Source organism: Colossoma macropomum, unplaced genomic scaffold, assembly GCF_904425465.1.
Source record: "Colossoma macropomum unplaced genomic scaffold, Colossoma_macropomum, whole genome shotgun sequence".
Lineage (NCBI taxonomy): Eukaryota > Metazoa > Chordata > Actinopteri > Characiformes > Serrasalmidae > Colossoma > Colossoma macropomum.
In genome coordinates this window covers 26,120,685-26,142,124 of record NW_023494790.1, presented here as the reverse complement: position 1 = coordinate 26,142,124, position 21,440 = coordinate 26,120,685, and the positions used below count along the sequence as shown (strand labels likewise).

Here is a 21,440-nt window from a genome sequence, read left to right as displayed (position 1 = left end):
TTCGACTGAACATGAAAATGTCTACTCAGTAAGACAATAAAATATAAAAAAAGTACAAAAAGTAGAAGAAGAAAAACAAAAACATAGCCAAGGTGTTGTAAAAGGATATAAAATACCTTACAAAATGACAAATATGCACATTTGGCATTTCTAGTATTATGGAACAATTGAGGTTCACTTTTTCATGGTTTACTTACATTTAATCTCAGATTTTAGGGTGATGATAGCAGTGGAATTTGTGTTGTTGTTTTTTTTTTCTTTTAGAAAGTTGCATATTTGGACTGAGTATGCCAGGAAAAAATATTAAGAAGGTCAATATTGTTTTTTGGATTTCTCAGTTTGGTAAAAAACATAAGCCCAGTGAAGCAGACTGAGTGTAAAATTGTTAAATATACACAGCTTATATCTGCCTTGTGCTTCACAGTTGTGTCCACAGTGTGTAAGACAGGTAAACTCTACTTGTAATTAATCACTAGCATATGGCTGCATACTAATGTACTGAGGTGATCAATAGGATCTGAACTTGAGGAGCACAGTCTCAAACAGGCAATCAAGATTTAGTTTGGGTCTGGACTAAAAGAGAATACTGCCAGTGTTTTCAGGCCTAGGCTTATATAAAAATAAAACTGGCTCATGCACACATCAATAAAACATCAACATGATTATGTTCTTTTCTATTTTTTCTTTCTTTTTTCACCCTTAGGTTCACTTTTTTATGGTTTATTTAGTTTGTCAGGGATAACGTACCAAAAAGTCACAATTCATTTTATATGACTGTTTTCCGGCCTCTCTTTATCCCTGCGAATTGACAAAATGCTGTTTTCTGAGTGATCTCTTGATTCAAACACTCCTTTTAACTTCACCGTGAATGGGCAGTGCTAAATTGGTGGATGTAAATGACACAAAAAAGTGAATTCAAGCTGTTTTTGCAGCTTTATTTCCATATATGGCCTGCATGGACCGAGTGAAGGAGTGAATGGTATGTTTTGAAAATGCAATCGAATTTACAAACTCTTTTATTTCAAAAAGGCTTGAAAAACTTTTCCATCATACGGATACTTTAGCTCTTTTGTTATTTTAAATTTACATGCCTCCAACTGACATCACAGAGATAAATTCCTGATTCACCAATTTTCCCCTCTGCATTTCAAGAATTTAACCTTTTTTTATCCATCCAAAACTTTACAAAGAAAGGAGTGCTGCTGTAATACAGAATGCAGAGTTTAAATACATGCATGATTCTATTAAAGAAAAGGTAACAAAAAGTTAGATATGCATTTTTTCATTCCTCAGGAAGGTTCCTCTCTGCTAGATCTAGATATTGCTTTCTTGTGAAAACTTCAACTGATGTAACACTTTAATATGTTGTAATTATTATTAGTAATACTAATAGTGTTACTATTACTAATTACTAATTACTAACGAATTAGATAGTTTTGTCCCTGTTCTTGACATTACTAGCATTGCTGTGTAACCAGATTATATACATTTCTCATTGCTGGTTCATCAAGTTCACTAGCTTCAAGTAGAACATTTAGCTCCATCCAGCACAGCCATATTGAATTAGACATAACTTATTGATTGAAAGCAACAAGCAATAATAAATGAGCAGTTAAAAGCTCATCACTGTAATGCACTGAACTGGCTACCTGTACCTTTTAGGATACATCTTAAAGTTATTTTACTATTTTTAAAAGCTCTAAATGACCTTAAAGCACCTGCATATCTCACAGAATGTTTCTCTGTTTATGTTCTTAGATCTGCAAATATTGGCCTTCTGCAAATACCCTCTGTAAAAAAACATGGAGCCTTTTTTGGTTGTTAATCTTCTATTACTGTGAAACTCAACTCCACAGTAACAGTAACTATAATAGAAGAAAATCAACTCTAATTTCTTCTATTACTGTTAAACTTGCCACTGGGATAAAAAAAGTGCTCTTTAAATGAAGTATTATTATTATTTACAAGACAGTATTTTGTTAGATCCCACCTTACCAACACTGATGGCTGACAGTTTTAATTCCATAGCTTGTTTCATTAAAATTAATAATTGAATAACACACAGACATATTTAATTAAATGTTTATATTAATTTCTGTATTAGTAGTAGTAGTACATAGAAACTATTCTGTAGTTTCTATATAATATTTCTGTGTATTTGTACCTTAATTTTTACTTTACGTATTTATTTATTTATGTATGTATTTATTTATTTATTTATTTCATATTGTCCAAAAAAGCCCACAGCATTTTTATTACTACACACAGCACATACTTTAGAGTTGTGTCAGAGTACATTTAGCACAAGGAGAAAGGATGGTGACCCACCCATTTCCCCCCTTTATATTCATGTCTTCATCTGCACAGTTTATTATGCAATACTCTATGGAGATTTCTCATGCTCTGTGCTTTTACTGTGTTGCAATGTCAGAGAGTCCTCTCATGCTTAATAATACAGCGTGTAAATGACATTGATACGGTGTAATGTCACTACAGGAATGCATTGTTCAATTCCTGCCACCCTCTGTGCCCTGGGAGTATGATAAGCCTCCTTCCTCAAAGTCATCAAACTTTATCTGAACAATATGCAAACTTTGTGAACGTTCTGTTGTGACATTTCCTTTCTCCCAGAGAAGGCATACAAATAACTGTACCCTTGTGCTCTGACCTTACGTGCAAGAAACACACATATACGAAAAGCACTTTCAGGCAATACACGTCTGCTGGAGGCTGAGATACAATCTTAAAAATAAAGGTTCCAGAAAAAGGTTATTTCTCACCTTTGTTCCCTTAAAGAGCCTTTCAAAGGATGATGTAAAGAAGGATTTTTCTGAATGAGACGTGTGAGTGTGGAGAATTTTTTAAAAATATCCACCTAATACAAAAGTTCCTAGTTAATATAAAAGTTATAGTTTTCATAGAACCATATGTCCAAGCCAAGAACCATTTAGGAACCTCTGTTTTGCACTGCATTTAATGTATCCTACCTGTGACATAATATCAAATATATTACATCAACACAGTTATTGCCAAAAGTTAGTAAACTGAAAGACAAAATTTTGTTGATGTAATATATTTTGTTGCCGTGGAAATGATGTACATATTTGAATCATGTAAATTGAATCCATCACTATTTTTTTTCAGTGTGCAGACTGCTTGAACAGGAGGCATTTCCCCTTGGCAATCTGTTTGGAAGTTCAAAATCAGAACTCCTTGCAGAAGAAGCACACTCATGCTGTTCATAAGTGCACTCTAATGCTATCTCTGTCCTCCACCGCTGTGAGTTTCTCTGTTCCTGCCGATCCCAGCAGTTAAGTAGCAGCTATCAGGCTGTTTTGAATGAAAGGGAAGTCCTTGAAGGTTCTGCTCAGCACGGCACATTGGTGGGGTGGGAGTGTAATTAGAGCTCTGTGGAGCGTGCAGGAAGCGGAAGGAGGGAAATTGTGAGCAGGCACTATGCTGGAGCACAGGCCCAGGGCCTACAAAGCTCAGGATGGGGCAGAAGTCTCTGAGGAGAGATAGGACTCCATGATAATTCCAGGTGTTGTGCACTCAGGTCCCACATGAGCAGACGTGTTTGTGTAACGAAGGGAAAAGGGAGGAGAGCACTATAATAGATGTACTGTCAGGTGTTATAGCCATTAGAGTAACAGGAACTCTTTGGTGATGGATGGGTTCAATACATGGACCAAGTAAGACAAATAATGTCTATGGAGGCAGCTTCATGAGGCCTATACTCTTAGCAAAAAGGGGTCTAAACAGTACCAAAAGGAGTTTCATCAATTTTACAGTGGCTATAAAAACTCAGAAATGTCAGAAATTAAAAAAAAATATATCAAAATAATTTAACAGAACATTAATACTCTGGTTATATAACTTTGCATACCCTCACAACTGTCACTCTTAAGCACTTTTTGCATTTATTACAGCAGTAAGTCTTTGTCTAGCCTTTTACACCTGGACCAATTTCATTCAACTCCTTCTAGCAAAAAAGACTAAGCTCTTTTAAATTGCCAGATGATCTCAGTGCACAACCTGGTTTAGGTCATTCTGTGGATTTGAAGTCCGGGGTCTGACTGGGCCTTTTTAAAGATTAGAATCTTCCTTTCCTTTCCTTTTATTTTTTTTTCTCTTGTCAAAACTCACATGGAAATCAACCAAGTCATTCCTGCTAGAAATTCTTTCAGCTCCTTTGCTGTTGCTATAGGCCTCCTTAATGTGTTTTCTCCTTGTCATGTCATCAATTTTGAAGGATCATACTGACCTTGGCAATGCACCTGTAGTGTAAGATTTTCTCCATTTATTGGTGAGAGTGTACACAGTGCACCATGATACATCTAATCTTTGATATTCTTTAAAACATTTTCCTGTCCAGTAACTTTCAACAATAAGATTCTGTAGAGGTTTTGTTAGCTCTTTAGGGGCCATGGCTGCCCCAGTTGGCTAAAACCATGAAACATTCAAAAGGAATCCTACATGAACAGTGCATTAGGGTTTTCACAGAATTAGTTCCATTGATGGCAGGTATATGCTAGTTATCATTGGACCTTATTTTGAATATGATTGGTTAACTCTGAACACAAAGTACAACCCCATTATAAAGGGGTTTGCACATTATTACACCCAGAGTACTATAATTCCCAAAAATTATCTATTCCATTTCATCTTTTAGACTTACGTTCCCATTAAAGATGGAAATATGGCTGTCATGATTTATCCTTATTTCTGGCTTTATGTAAAAAAAAAACTTGCAATTTCATTGAGAGTTTGTAGACTTATTATATCCACTATAAGAAGGTGGCACTGTTCTTGATGCTATAAAGAACTCTATTAAAAATACTGTTATCTAAAGAACCGGCACCACCTCCACCACCACCACCACCAACAACGAAAGCAACATAATAATAATAATAATAATAATAATAATAATAATAATAATTGTGATAACTGATTCACAAGACAATATAATAACTGACTACCATTACCTTGTGAAAGCAAGGAAGAGGTATAATTAGGATGGCACAGAAAAAAGAACCACTTTCAGAAATATAAAGAACCATTTACGAGCACAAATTGTTGTTATAGTTCTAAACATAACTATTGGTTTGAAGAAACTTAAAGAGCCCCTTTTTAAGAGTATACTGCCCTCCATTATGTGTTAAGATATGAAAAACAGCCCATCCTGGTCAAAATTAGATGTTTGTAATTGCGATCCTTGAACTGACTTGACAATTAATCCTTTATAAAATTACAGTTCTAAACAAATTATTGGGCAATTGTTCCTCACTGAGGTTTAGGATGTATGTGTAGTCGTGTCCTACCTTAAAGCACTTTTTCAGATAAATGTGAGCACAGATTTAAGCTTCTGTTAATAATTAGCATGTTGGTGACTCACATTTCACAACATAACATGTGTATATGTGTGTGTGTGTGTGTGTGTGTGTGTGTGTGTGTGTGTGCCATCAACAGCATCTCTGAAAAGGAAATAGGGAATCTAACACGTTTTCATGCTAACTCAGAATAATTGCATGCTACTCACATAACCTCACAGTGCTATCGGGAGCAGTCTTATACAGAGGAGCAGTGCTTTTCTCAGGTAGGGCTAAGGTTATGTCTGAAATGTGCAGTGGTGGAGCGTAACAAAGTACACATAATTGCTTTAATAAAATGTTCCATTTCTGGAAGCTGTTTACTTTCACTCTACTACATTTCAAAGTACAAACTCTTTAATACTGTATTTTTAACTCTACTTACAGCTTAAAACTCCTGTGGCCCACAAAAAGACCTGATAATACAAAATAAAACACAGTAATTGATGTAGCGTATTGAATTTAACTTGGCTATATAATCATGCAACACAGTAAACATAAATATCTAAAATGTTCTATTGCATTTATTGATCCATAATGAATTCATTTACAAGCAGGAACATTTTGCATTGACTGGATATAAACCAGCTAGCGACATCAATAATATGCATTTTATCAGATAAGTCAACAAGCTCAACTTTAATATGTTTTATTTTTGCACATTTGTGCATATATTATAATAAACTGATGGTCAAACAGTCTCTAGCAGTACTACCACCAGCCCACCGGGTGGCAACTGGTCTATATTATTTTTGTACATGAAATTTTCTTCACATTAATAAACAAAAACAAAAAATTCTTGTGTGTATTTTGTGGAGTGTATGTGGAGCCTTCATGCTTATGCACTGTAGTTAAGCTAAAGACACTTGAGCTGATTCAGTGTAGTGCATGTGCCATTTCTTGAGGAGACAGGGTCAGTAATATGATCTCTCAACCTTTCAAAGTTCTAAGTAAATCCACTTAGTTCATGGATTTTGACACCACAAATGATGTTTAAAATATTCAGTAGGAGATCCTCTAAACCCATGACCTGTGATCTGCTTTAGTGTGTCCTTGCAAGCAAAAGTGACCTAGAGAGGAGCATTAAGCTGCTCCCTCATGGCATGCAGGTCTCAGAGGCCCCAGGCCTTTAGCTGAACTCATATTGCAGGCCTATGCCATATTCTATGCAGGGTTTCTATGTGAACACTTCACAAATCACTGTTTCCTTTTACTGGCGTGCCCCAGAGGCACTGCAATAATTGTTTTCTGAATAAAATTAATCACAAAGGCCAAATAGTCCAGTCCAACACCTGCAGACATGGCAACATCTGTGCTATTTAATTTTTTTCCTGCAAAATGTAATGAGAACACTTGATTCCATGTTCATTTGCTATGGAAAAGAGTAAAATCTTCATTTTTTCAATGGCGTTCATTAGTTTACCATTTTAAGTGAAAAGTAATTACTTTTTTTGTTAAATATCAACTTTTAAAACTTTTTTCACAGCTTGGCCTTTCCTGTAGCTGCACTATTAAAAGCATGTACCTTGGCGCTAAGTCATGTCATTGTTTTGGCTTATCTGTCACTATTGTTGGCTTCTAAGAAAGAAAACAAAATGCGGACCTAATTTCCCACTGTACTTTATGACTCTGTGTACAGATAATACTTAAATATTTTTCATTGACATTTTGGAAACCTTCAACCAAAATAATTGTATTAGAAATAGACTTGTGGGTGAAGCAGTTTTGATTTGGGAGCAGCAGGGGACTTCTTGAAAACATCTGGATTGAGGTAGAACACTTAAGTCACTCATAAACTGTCTGGGGTCCTATCTTTTTCCACTGATTTGAGAGGAAGTTGAAAAAAATGATGCAGGAGACTGCCTCAGAAATGATAGATACAAAATATATAATATTCAGAGCTTTACTGACAGCCAGAAGAACTGAACATTCTCAGGAGAAAGCCGGGAACCTGGAAAGCATTAGCAAAGCTACCGTCAGCTTTATCCTGGTAAATAAATTTCAACTAAAGATAAACACGGACGTAAAACAGCGAGAGGTCTTTTGCTAGAGAAAATGCCATATGTCAGTACAGTTCTATCAGCGACTGGCTGACAGATGCAGTGCTTATTAAAATGTGCTCTCTGGAGGTGAAGGTTGAACCGGAGCCCAAATTTGCCTAATTAGATCTTCTCTGGATTCAAGCAGAGACAAACGGCCAGCCAAGACACCTTCAGAGCAAAGAAAACTCAGTGACACTGAAAAACACCCATCAGTTTTAGACTCGTTTGAGTTCCTCATCCCTGACGAACTAAAGTTCTCCTCCTCTCGAAAACATGCAGAATAAGTGTCAGCTTTCAACCTCAGTGCTGGAGACTCATTACTAGAGACTGCTTTCACACATGTAGATGTTCTAGTACTGAAAAGCAAAAATTTAAACCTAGTCAAATAACCTTGTTCGTTATATTCCAGCGATAATATTTAACGTGTATAATCATAGGCTAATTTTGAATATTTGTTTTCACACTTTGGTCAATTAACATTACACAGTGTTTACAGGAGATGGTCACATGTGCCATGTGTTATTATTTTCAGAAAACTCTAGACTCCTCAGACATATTATTATTTGAGATGATAACCAAATCTTGATATCTTTATGAATTTGGCCAGTTTGTGATGAAAAATTTACTTAGCGTCTCTTCATTTTTATAGGCTATCAAAGCCGCTGTCAGTCCTGATATCTTTTCAGAAATTATTAGACTACACTCTTATAAAAGATGGTTCAGTAAAGAAAATGGTTCTATATGGAACCATTGACACTCAAAGAATGGGTTCTTTGCATTGTGGAAGTGCTCGTCAGATTGATGGAGAATCTGTTGCATGTGGTCCTATATAAAACCTTTTTGAAAAGGGTTCTATATATTACCAAAAAACGGTTCTTCTATTGTTACAATGTCAAGCTTGTAACAGTAGAAGAACCCTTTTAGGGGTTATATAGAACCCTTTTTCAAAAAGAGTCTATATAGAACCATCTAAAACACATTTTGCATCAATATGAAGAACCCTTTCATGATCCATAGAAGCCTTCTATCATACAAAGGGTTCTTTTTAAGTGTGCAGAGTGCCTATGGAATTTTGCTAGTGGCTCATTCTATTGTCTATTGCTATAAAAATGTAAAAAACAAAAAAAAAAATATTATGAGCAGAAGGCAGATACGTGTTTTTATTACTTATTTTCTCTCCTCTGGGATTCATGTTGAGAGCTAAAAACTCTATTAGCCACCAAGACAGGCCTCGGAGTGTTTTGGTCAGAGCCAAAATAAGTACTTTTAAAATGATTTTTATTGTTCAGATTGACTTGGACATTTACTATGTGCAATTTGTAATACCTTAAATCAATGGAAATTGAGAGATACAACTATTTATTAATTTATTTATTTATTTATTTATTTATTATCTAACTCCAGCCCGTTCCTTCCCTTTCCCAGACATAAACAAATGCACATGCTCAAACCACACGCTAAACACATGCTGAGGCCTGTCTCATGGCTAAACTCACTACACAATCAACCAAAGTATTTTTATAAACGTTACAAATAAATTATAGTACTAAATGGAGATCATGTGTATTTTGTACATATAAAAAGAGAGTTTATGGAGCATAAAACCAAAGATAATATTAGGATAAAGAGTGGATTTTGGGTCATTTTTTGAGGCAAATTTCTCACTGATGCTGTGCTCGATGAAACTGCTATTTTAAAGTGGGCATGTCCAGCTAATTTTTAAGATATGTGTATCAAGACTGTAAGCTAAACCATTCCTTAGTTAGGAATAGCCATACAAACAGCTCAAAATACAGACTTCAGGTTCTAAGTGTGAAATGTATTACACATTAAATCTTGACAATGACTGGATATTTATTGAATTACATTCAGGGATTTAAGGGATTTCATTGAATTATATTCTTCATTTCTGTTTTCATCAATTTCCATCACCTACGACAACAACTGTGTTTCTGAATGTGGGCTCCCCATACTCTTAAAACAGATGTGTTAAAAAACAACACATTCTGTCTCTAACAAGACACATCAGTGCGTTCAGTTGGAAAAAACACATTTTGTGTTATTTTCAACACAAAATGTGTTGAAATTTATCTATGGCCAGTTTTAGATAACACAACTTGAGTTACTTCAAACAGAGAATGTGTTAAATCAGAAAACATTTTGACACAAAAAGTGTTAAAATGGGTAACACAAGTTAGTGTGTTGTTATTTACTACACTTTTTAGAGTGCTGGGGTCCATGACGTGTAGCCAGGGGGCACAAAGGTATTATTTACAATAGTTCAATGAGTTTGGTTTTATTGAGAAGAATAATGACAGTCCAAATGTGTCATCTGTCTCAAGCTGCTAGCAAACAAAGCCATGAAGCCAGCCTAGCTATAAAGCATCAAATTATACTAGCAACCTAAAACAATCTTTCAATGCAATCTTCAATTGGTGAATCAAGCCAAAACCTCAGAAAAAACACTGATGGCTTTTTATTTAATAGCTCACTGGATAGATAAGAGTAAAAAGCCACATGGTTGAACAGTTAGATTGTATTTAAAAGATAAATCTGCACAGGTCTGTGGAATATCTCACACTGGAAGGTGTGCCTGGCTGAAAATAGGACCTCTGGCTTTAGATAACCTGTAGCCTGACCATATAGTAGATTCATAAAGAACAAAGGAAGATGTTGAAATGCCTTGAAGAATCAAAAAACTAATTCTCTAAAGACGTTAGCATTTTTAAGCCTTTGCACTGAAAATGGAAAAATTGGAAATGAAGTGAAAATATTAAGTGAAGCCAAATGCCACACCAGCACACTGCAGGACAAGTTCCAGCCTAAGTTCAATGAAAAGCGTTTAACTTTCAGCTATAAAGAGCTATTGCTCTGCTTTAAGATCAATTAAATACAATTCTGCATGTCTTACATCTCTCGGATCTTGTTAACTCTTAAACCACTATTCATAAAAGCCCTCAGAATGAACTACTGTTTCAAAGCATTTACTATCTAATCTACCTGCTATAGTAGTTCAAAAGCTCCAGTATTAGTGGAGAAAGCTATTTCCAAACCGGCTCAGCATGCAGTGAGATGTAAAACTAAATCACTTCCTGTAATAGAAAACTTTAATCCCCAGCAGCCAAGAGCGAAACGTAAGTGGTGTCCTTGAATAAATCTTTTCAGTCCTTCTGGAGTGGAAAAATGTCATTTTCAAAAGAGACTTATTATCAACCACAGCATAATCTAATTAGATGCTCCCACATGGAATGTCTTTCTTCCCAAAAGAGGTCAGTGTGAGATGCTCAATCAACAGCTTATCAACTGTGTGTTTGTGTGTAAACTAGTACATAAAACCCAGTCTAAAAGTCCATCACACCAAAATATAGTATCTTCTAAACATAGTCTTTACAGTCTTTTCCAGTGCTTATCTATTTTCCCCTGTATAACCCAACAAGTGTCTTTAATAACAGCTCGGTGAAATGATCTCTGCAGTTAAATATTCTAGTTTATGCTCAGTAATTTAACCTCTTTCTGAGGAGTGAAAAAGTGAGAGGTGAAAACCAGTGCTGGTCCTAGTCCTCCTGGGGCCCTAAGCAAAACCTGACTTGGGGCCCCTCACTTAAACCACAAATCTTCATCATCTGGCATTCAGTTTTCCTACACACCCCTCCTTTTATTCCCCTCACAGTCATTGGCTGTCAATCATCACATTAGCCCAGTAGTTCTTCCACAGTGTTGTTGAAAAAAATGTTACCTTTAGAATGGGACATCTCAGTAGGTCTACCTTGGAGAAGCTTTGTTCTGCAGCTGGCAAGCAAAGAAACTAGCATTAGCAAATGTTATGATAAGCTCTGTTGAAATGTATACAAAAATTATTATTTATAGGGTATTTTGTATTGAGATGCGGCTGTCCCATGTAAATATCGACTTAACAAAATAATACTTACATTACCATTGTTTCAATTAAGTTGAAGGATTTAGAACTATAATGTCTCTATTGGTACACAAAAAAGTCTTAGTCTGTTGGCAGAGCCTTATTTTAGCCACAGCCCTGGCTTTTAAAGCAGGAAGGAAACATCCTTCCATCATGCATCCCTGTCCATCATGGCTTAGATCCCATTGTTTTGAATTAAATATGTCCCAAAGTCCAAAGAGTGAAACATTCAAAATTGTCACATATTTTCTACAATTAACAATGACAATTAATCTTTTTTATCAATTATTATTATTATTATTATTATTATAGTTATTTTATTTTTTTTAATATTATGCGTATAGTGTATTATGTGTTTATGTGTCTACAATTGTTCAAATCTGTGTTTGCTAGTTATGCTCAAAATTAGCCAAAATTGTCTCTAAACAAAACAGCCACTACCAAAACATTGGGTAAAGTTTTTTGGAATGTAAACATTGTAATTTAATGACCCATATTGTGCACTACATAGGGATTATGGAGCCATTTAAGATTCACCCAATGTTAGTCAGTTAGCTAGCATGGTCCTCTTGTAAACTAAACTTTTTTGATCACTTACCCGCACTTTAATGAGACGACAGACCAAAGTGATGACTTATATGAGTGGTACAACATGTAGTTACTTGCATCTTGTTGTCTCCTCTCACTGTCAGCATGAGTTTTTCAGCCCCCAATGATAACTTTTTAAAGCAGGCCCAGTGCCAGAAACTAATAATTAGTGAAGCAACCAAAACTATGGTAGGGTGGGCCAGATGCACAGCAAAAGAAGCCTAAAAACTGACTAGGGAAAATATGGGAATGGGTAAATGCAAGGTAGAGTGAGTCCAAAGGAGCCACACATTCAGGAAAAAATCAACAGAATGCTCGCGATGGGGAGGTGGGAAAGGAGGGGGAGGAGGGGGGTGTTACACCATATTTATTATACACATTTCCACAGAAATATATTCAACATTACAACATTTAAGAAAAAAAAATGCATAATAAATTCAACTGAGGGGCCTCCAAAACGAGTGGAAATAGCATTTTATGGCTACTGTAAAAAGGGGCTAACCCTCTGAAGCTGATAATAAATCATTACCACAGTTTTATGGTGTTAACACATTTTCCTGTTTTGAGCCTTTGAACCACCTGTAGTTCCTCCTGAGCAAGTTAAAGCCCAGCTGCTCTCATGCTGTTGCTATGTGTCCACTGCTATAGTCCTCTTGTTCTAAAACAGCTTGTATTGGTGAGTTGCATTGAAGGCCATCTTGATAAAGCTAATATCCAGCTACTGCCATGATTTTTTTTTTCACTAATAAATATATAAATGGATAAAAACATTAGAAAGTTGCATTTAAAGGACCATTAAAAGCATGCCACTGATCCTGGGAATATCTAAAGCATTAGATATTTGGTCATATCGGTAGAGTTAGTACTGAAGGACACCTTTGGCTGACTACACTGGACAGTGCTGGCAGGAGAACTGTGGGTAAATCAATGACCCACAAACCTAACAAATGCACCAGTAAACTCACTGGATGTTCTTGATGAAACAAAATGAACACAGTTTCCTATTCATGCTGTGTTCATGTGATTTTCATATTCAGTTCACGTGAACCTTACATGATGAAAAGAATGATACTGAATAGTTAAAATACATTTTGAGAAGCTTATTTTGTCCATCATATAATGCACTGCTTTGCATGGGAAAAAAATCTCTTAATAATAAATGTGATAACAATAAATGTGATTACTTCTTTGACAACCTTAATAATTTCACAATTACATTATGAATTGTATAGGTAATTACCTACGCTATTACATTTACATTCAATTTACATTCTGTATCAACAGGTTCAGGTCTGCACTTCCAGCTTATTTTCTGTTTCTTTTTTCTTTTTATCTAATGAACATGAATATTGGTCCAGTTTTTCATTGTTAGATGTCAAATATTGAAATCTTCTGCCTATATTTTATTTTACTGCACGGGTGCCAATTTGGTCTCACAAGTGGAGCTAAAGCCTACATACGGCAATTCAGAGTATGCCAAAAATTGTGCTGATCATATTGATATCTCATGTTATCTGTCAGTGTTAAACACAAAAATAAATAATATTATTTATGAGTAATATTATCATCCATATTCAGTATAAAGACTCTGCCCACTACAAGTGCATTTTTTTCTTTCCATTGTGTCACTAAAATGCTCAGTCTGATCTACATGTTACAATAAATATTTTTACTAAATATTGCAATTATAGTAAATATGATAAATATAAAAAGTAAGTACAATTGATAAGTGTCATGGCATAAATCAACAAACAGTCATAGTAAAGAGATGTTGAAAAAGAATTCCAGGGCAGGTTAGTGCTGCTTTCTCTTTATCATTACTGACTATAACTAAACAAAACAACAATCTATGCTGGGAGAGTTTTACACTGTAATTGACAGCTATATAATAACTGATGTGACAGTTGAACTTTTTGGTGAGAGTAATAAGGTGTATGGTTCTGACATTCGTCATCAAAACGTATAGATTTCCTGTCATTGTAACTGTTTTATCTCAAAACACTAAAAGACATCTGCTCAACATCTGGTTAAGATGGAGGAAAAGGTTTATTATCACTTCCTGTTATAGGGGGAACAGTTCAGTTCAGAGAGACTACTTGTGTGTGTTTCAGTAGTGGCATGAAATTTGAGGATATTTTCTGTTTTTAACACATTATTTTTTATTTATTTATAATATAAATAAAATAGGAGCAACATATTTCCATTAAAAATTTCAAACAATGGCAAAAATGATGCTTTATTTTTCTCTAGTATGCAATAATGTAGAACAGCATTTAAACCTATATTTTGAATAAATGTATCAAATAATTATGTAAAAAAAAGTTGTGTTGCTAAGTATTAAATGTGTTGTTTGTAAATATGTTTCAATTTACCATTTATATACCTTTAAGCCTATGATTATTAGGAATGGACAGTGTTTTGAACCATGTCTGCAGAGTGACCCAAAAATACTTCAGCTATTTTCTGTGTGTTTAGGAGAAGTTAAACAAAGTAAAAGATGTTATATTTCCTGTCAGGATCCTTCGCTATTTGTGAACACTATCAGGTCACTGGACACTATGTACATCACAAGAGGCCATTCCACGAATGTGATGGCATTTACTATTAATCTTAAGTAGACATGGTTAATGTGAGTCATCCCCTGTCATGTTATATGGTTAAGTGCCTGGGATTAATTAGTAAGACATCTATAAAGTTGACATAAGATTTTAAGTATTTGCCCTCTAGTTCCACCATATCCATTAAAATCTTGAACAAAGAGAAGCGGCACTTAACGATACTTTTCAGCTTTTTTGCACATCCTAATAAAGACTTTACTACGCTGCCCCCAAGCATTTGCCCTGGCGCTTTCAATCAGTCATTTATTTGTCTTTCCGCTTGCATTTCTGGCTCCTATCTTTGTTTTGTCGGCTCTAAGAATGTTGGGCCGTCTTGCTTTTTGGAGAACATCTCATAGGTAATTCAAGAAAGCCACATTCTTTCCAGTGTTACTGCTTCCTTGTGGTGCCTGTAGTTCAAATAAAAACAAATACACACATGGCATGCTAGCTGCCTGGCAGCCTGTCCAACCCTTCAAACTCTGCTTTCGTGATTGAGTGCTGTGAGGGAGTCGTTCTAGGAGAGGGGACAAGGGCCTGTGTTTTTTGGACCAGAGGCTCATGTTATTTTAACAGTATGTAAATGGTGAATGTTCCAGATTTAAAAGTAATTGGCAATATCTTTCTCAAAAGTAAACAGGCATTGTTTTTCAGCTCTGGGTGGCAAAAAAGTAGAAATAGTCAATGGTCACATAGCCAAGTTGAGCCATAATAACATTAAGGCTCATTTAAAGGCTGTAATGTGGACATGATGTAAAATATCATACAATGTTACTATCAAATATATGTCCCTATAAAAGTCCTATTTTTTAACTTTATCTCTTAAGTGGAAAAACTGACCCTTTTCCCTTAACCCTTGTAAAATAAGAATGATAAGGGGCCATTAATACAGCAATAAAATAATAAATTACAACACTAATCTTTATTCCAGATTCATTCCATTTTCAGATTTAAAGAAGAGAAAAAGGCAGGATTCCTGATTTATACTCTGTTTTAAGGAGTAATGACTCACAACTCCATTAAGAGAAAAGCAGCTCTTTTTGCCCTTAGTATTATGAGAGTGCTTGGCCAGAATTCAGCCTTGACGGCACTTCCCCGTATTCCCACTGAAGCATGCCTGTCCATACGCTTTTTCCACCATAACGTCTCTGTCTCAAAATTGTCAGCTTTAATTAGTGCAGTTGTGAGTGAAACAGTCAGAGACAGTAAAAAGCCAATGACAGACAAACTTTCTTAAAGTAGATGTAAAATTAAGAACTGGTAAAGTGTAAACTCCCCAGTTTTTGAAAAACATGTTTTTAAAGAAACTACATTAACCAAGAGCCAAAATATTATTGTGCAAGTTCAACAGCAGTTTCTCTGTTGTGGTGTAATCAAGTGCTATAGTGATTGTTTTCATCAGAATGAACTCAGGAGAGTCTAAACTCAGCCCAATTAGACATTCAACTGGCTGGAAACAAAGAAAATCAGGGAAATCAGCCAGAAGAATCATTAGGACGCAAATAGCCTGAGAACGTCTTGAAAAACTATGTCTCTTGGGCAAGAACAGCTTGATAAACATGCATGTCATTTCATTGGCCCTAATGCCGAGATGAATATGCAATAGCTGAAACTAGCACAGTGCTCGCAGCATATTATGGTGGTCATTTATTTTAGTAATTGATGTTAAGTACACCGATTTCAATGTCATATTACTGACCTCATGTTTGAGAAAACAATTTTGTCCTGCACTTCTACATTTAGCTGTAAGAAGTGAGCAGTACATTTGCAAACTCATGACAGACTGCTGGAATTGACTCAGTCTTTGAGTTGTGTGTTGAGTTTTGGCTGACCAGACAGCCAGCCTAGACTGCACGGCCTGCCAAATCTCTGTTAATCCTGCATCAAAAACGCCATCTCTCCCTTCTCCGGGGGACAGCCTCTATAGCTGGAGCTCTTTCTGTGAGTGTCCATTTCTGCACTGCTTATGGCCATGGTCCATGACCTGCTAAATCCAGTGTTAACAGGTGCTGATAAATATACTTGTAACTGTGGCGTTAAATGCATAGCAGCATGACAAATGAGCTTGTCATTCTCACCCATGTTCCTGCCTCTTCATGGTATAGAATCCCAAGCTTTTCAAGCACCTCTGTCCACTGCTTTTGATCAAGGCTGCCCATAACAGGTGGGGTGAGATGGTGGAAAAGCACTGTGGGGCCCAGCCATTAGGGGGCACCCTAGAGTCCAAGCGTTGCACTGGAAAGAAAATGACATTTTGACTTTCCTTGCTTTTTTCATCCTAACCTCAAATAAACGTGCACATTTTACATAAGCTAGATTTCATATTTGGTTTACAAAGTAAGCAACAAATATTATCTAAAAAGGTCGTGCTATGTGCTAAAGTTAAACTGGCACAGCCAGCCACAACAAGCTATGAGCTATTGCCATACAGTGGAGATTATATCGCAGTTCTGTAACTTAAGTATAATGCCAGTTTACATTGTAGTCCATGTACATACTGAATAATAATAATAATAAAATAATAAGCCTGGGATTTTAAGAGCTTAAAAGTTAATCCGCTCTATGTCCATCGGCGATGGGGACTTGAGTCAGCAACTTGGACTTCAAACACTCCAAACGCATGTTGAGCGTCTTGTGACTTGACTCAAACTTGCCTTTAACTGACTCAAAGCTTGATACAGACTCTAGAACAGGGGTGTCCATTCATGATCCTGAAGATCTATCACCCTGCACAGATTAGTTTCACCTCTAATCAAATACACCTGATCAAATTATTGAAGGCCTTAAGGAGCACCTGAATATGAGAGCCAGGTGTGTTAAATCTGAACTCTCCAGGGTGGTAGATCAGGATTGAGCACCCCTGCTCCAGACTAAAGAGTATAACTTTAACCATAGAAAAACACACAAACCAGACAGATTAGGACCACCAACCTTAGTGGTAAATGAAGACTTTTGTTTTACATGAGTGGCACTGCCTGTCAGTTTTGCTATGCCATGCTGTTCTCCTGCAGCCCGCAGCAGCGCTAAGCTCCAATACAGCTTCAAATAATTAGCCTTTCATTACAGAAAAGCTCTTCAGTCTAATGGGCAGTAAATGCAGTATTTAAAGGAACTCACTAAAAGGCTTTGAATATCTCTGATGTCCATCAAACTATATGCAATATGTCACTGACGTAAAAACCATCAGCTCCTCTGAATATTCAAAGAAAAGATTATTTATTTGAAAACTGCGTTCTTCACTCATTAGCTGGATAATAAGTGTTTTGAAAGTTTGGAAAGCAGCTTAATTGCAGCCCCCAGACACAACACGAAAAGCGCATCCAGTTCATGAAAAAGCATGGTGGTCCACCTCAGCGCACGTGTATGCGTATGAAAGGGGGCGTACGTATGCGTGTGTGTGTGTTGTAAATCTGAACAGCTGTGCAGCTGGAGCTAATTGAAGGAATGAGTCACTGAGGGAAGGGAACAGGGATCAGACATTAGAGCCTCCAGGTTTTCTGATTTGAAGCTTGATGCACCCAAAGGGCCATTCCATCAGGAGAAGACAGAGAAGCATTCTCTTTCAGCACTTTCAAAATGCAATTCACAATGCATGTGGTTTGGACAGTGTCGACATTCGCTTTCTTCCTACACACACACAACAAAAAACAAAACAAAGTCAGAAAAACACTAGAGCTGGAGGGAGGAACAAAAGAGAAAGGTTCTCTCTGATCTTGGCAGCAAAAACTTCAATGGAAGGTTTATTTAAACATCAGAGACAACAGTTACCTCTGTGCACACATCTTTCCTCTTCCCCCGTTCTCTCTTTTCATCAGCTCCACCTTTGTCGTCAGAAATGCTGACCTGGCCGTGACCAGGCTGAAATAGCTCCCTAGAGTGTCCCCAGAGACAGCCAATCAAGGGCTAAGCACCTTTCATGATCTGGCAGCTCTCTCAGGTCCATTTTCTTCATTTTCTTCAGCTGGTAGGAGGACAGGGCTGCTTGTACAGGGCTGCTTGTTTGCTTTATCCAATCACTTGCTCTTGATTCTTTAGACAGCAGGAGACAATGTTCACCAAGCCAGACCATCAACAAAGAAAACTGGTCTTTGCTACTTAGTCTTAACCGTTAGAAGTCCAGAATTACCACTTTAGTTTGTTATTGTACTGTTTTGCTATACTAGTGGTGTAATATTTGCTACACTAACGTAAGTATATAATTATACATGTTATTGTATAGCAATTTCCACAGTGGACTTACATTCAATTTACAGTATTGCGTGAAAGTTTTGGCACCCCCATGGTGTTGATGTGTTAATTTATTTTCGCTTAGAAAATCAACAAAACGTGTAGTTTGATTAGGGGTGTTGAAACATTTACATACAAGTGCATAACGGTCTGTGCAAAAGTCAGAAACCACTTTTTTGTTCTGTCCAATCTTCTGTCAGTAAAGTAAAAGGTATATTTTTTTCTTTTTGCAAAGCAAAAACTTTTTATGAAACTTAAAAAAAGACTTCTGTTATTTACAAGCGCAAATGTGGTGTCAAATTAGGAAGAGATAGAACCTTTTTTTTTCAATGAAATACAACCAAGAAATGATTCATATTAAATTACACTGTGCTTTTCTGACCACAAGTGATAAATACGCTTCTAAAGGTATAATCTTCTGCAGCAGAGTATCTCTTTTATTGGAGTGGATGAAAAGAAACAGGTGCACTTTTAGGAGTCATTGTCCTACATTGTCCTTCACCAAAACCATCATGTGTCATGGGTCAATGCTGATAGACAGAGATGGATTTGTTCACAGGCTTTTGTAAACAACTTTTTGCCCAGTGCAAACATCATCTACTTATTGATCTGGTGTTAGACACCAACAGCTGCTAAAAGCAAAAAGCTGTGTTCTGCAAGCTTTGAGCTTTTTTTGTAATTTTTATAGTTCACAATAAGTCTTGGGAATGTATTTATGGAAAAGACTTGACTCCTAGTGTTTATTAGTAACGTTAGCCTTGTAGCTCTAGCACTAATTCTTAAGAAGCAAAATTTGTCTTGGATGATTGACTACATTTGAGGTAAATGGAAAATCATGCATTCTTTTAATCCAAGTCATTTTGGACTCATATTTTGCTCTATTTGTCATGTTAAGAGAAGCAAATGGTGCAAAAATCAAAATCTCACAAGGTTTCATTCGAACAACGATTATGTTAGACTATTGAATTGCATTGTCTAAAAGGGTAATCAACCTTTTTTGCTGGTAACCGCAGAGGCACTGAAACTAAAAATCACATGTGCATTAACATGAGCCAGAATATACAGTAGGGGCACATGCTGTAGCAGTTCTCCAGCTCAAAGCCACTACATGCTTGAGAAGAGAAGCATCCTGCAGCGTACAGATAAGAAAGAAGCGCACAGGTAGAAAGTGAGTAGGACGTGCTGAAGCGAGCATGACTGCAGAGTGGGGAGAAAGCTTGCCAGTGCATAATGAACCCAAACAAGAGCTCTCCAGTGAGCTTTATTTAGAGCAGAAAGTAGTTACACTGTGCATAATGCATTATCATAATCATCACAATAATGACTAGATTCACCTCAATATATCACCTTCTTCATTAACCTTAGAGCAAACGCGCTTCCAGACGCTCAGATGGAGAAGCATGGGCAGAGCTCCAGGGGTGTGCTGGCCGAGGGTGCCGTGGAATGGCTGGACCGTGTGGAGAGGAACAGAACAGGGCAAACAGCCACATCCTTCTGAGCCTGAAAGTCAAAGAGTGTTCCCCTTCCTCTTTACTCTTCTCTAAATTCAGTGTGATGCAGTACCACGGTAATAACTAGTAACATCATGCACTGCCCAATTATGTGTACTCAAGTAAATTAAAAAAAATTCCCAACTATTTCAAATGCTTTTACTAGTATCAAGTGGATTTCTGAGAAAAAAAAATGTTTTTTTTTCTCAGTAACATTTTTTGTTATTTTTCCCCACAAGCTACTTATGACATTTCTCTGAGGTTTTTGTTATTTTTTTCAGTGTTTGTTTTCTGTATATAGTATGTAAACTGTCTTGATTGTTCAGTTTTATTCCAACAGTGACGTTAGACCACCTACTCAGTGTAGTACTAATGTTATGACTCACAGATTAAATAGGGCAAGTTGGCTTTGTAGCTGAAGCTTAGTTCCATATACAGTTTGGTCCATAAATATTTTAGAAATCGATTCTTGATTCTCATATTCTCATTTTAGCTGTCTACCACAGCATATTGGAGTTGAAATTGAAAAAAAAATAATAATAATATGAGCTCAATGTGCAGACCTTCAAATTTAATTGGAAGGTGAACATTGTACAATGCCATTTCCAAAGAAGTTGGGACACTGTGTGAAATGTAAATAAAAACAGAATGCAATGGTGTGCAAATCATTTAATTTAAATTTCAAATCATCATTTATAAAGACAATATATCAAATGTTACTACTGAGAAATTTTATTGCTTTATGAAAGACATATGCCCATTTGGAATTTGATGCCAGCAACATGTTTCAAAAAAGTTGGGACAGGGACATTTGGAAACTGAGGAGACCAACTGCTGGAGTTTTGAATGAAATATTTTCTCATTCCTGCTCAAAATAGGATTGCAGCTGCTCAACAGTTTCTCCTTTGTCATACTTTTTGTTTCATAATGCGCCAAAGGTTTTCAATATGTGAAAGATCTGGACTGCAGGCAGGCCAGTTTAGCTCCCAGACTATTGTACTATGGAGACATGCTGTTGTAATAGTGCTGAATGTGGTTTGACATTGTCTTGCTTAAATAAACAAGGCCTTCCCTGAAAAAGACGCTGCCTGGATGGCAGCATATGTTTCTCCAAAAACCTATATATATATTTCAGCATTAATGGTGCCTTCACAAGCCTGATAACAAGCCAGATGTTCCCTCTCCTCTTTAGCCTGGAGGATGCAGAATCC

General features: G+C 36.4%; 1 protein-coding gene across 2 annotated transcripts in view; it reads left to right on the top strand.

Annotated features, from left to right (window-relative positions):
- LOC118809455 (urotensin-2 receptor) overlaps positions 1-21,440 on the top strand; it is a 50,462-nt gene that overhangs the window by 16,704 nt on the left and 12,318 nt on the right. The window contains exon 3 of one of the 2 annotated variants that reach the window (XR_005007369.1): positions 20,105-20,306. The exons of the other annotated variant lie outside the window; for it this stretch is intronic. The gene's annotated coding sequence lies outside the window, so the exon portion shown is untranslated. The remainder of the gene's footprint in view (positions 1-20,104; positions 20,307-21,440) is intronic. 2 annotated transcript variants of the gene reach the window in all.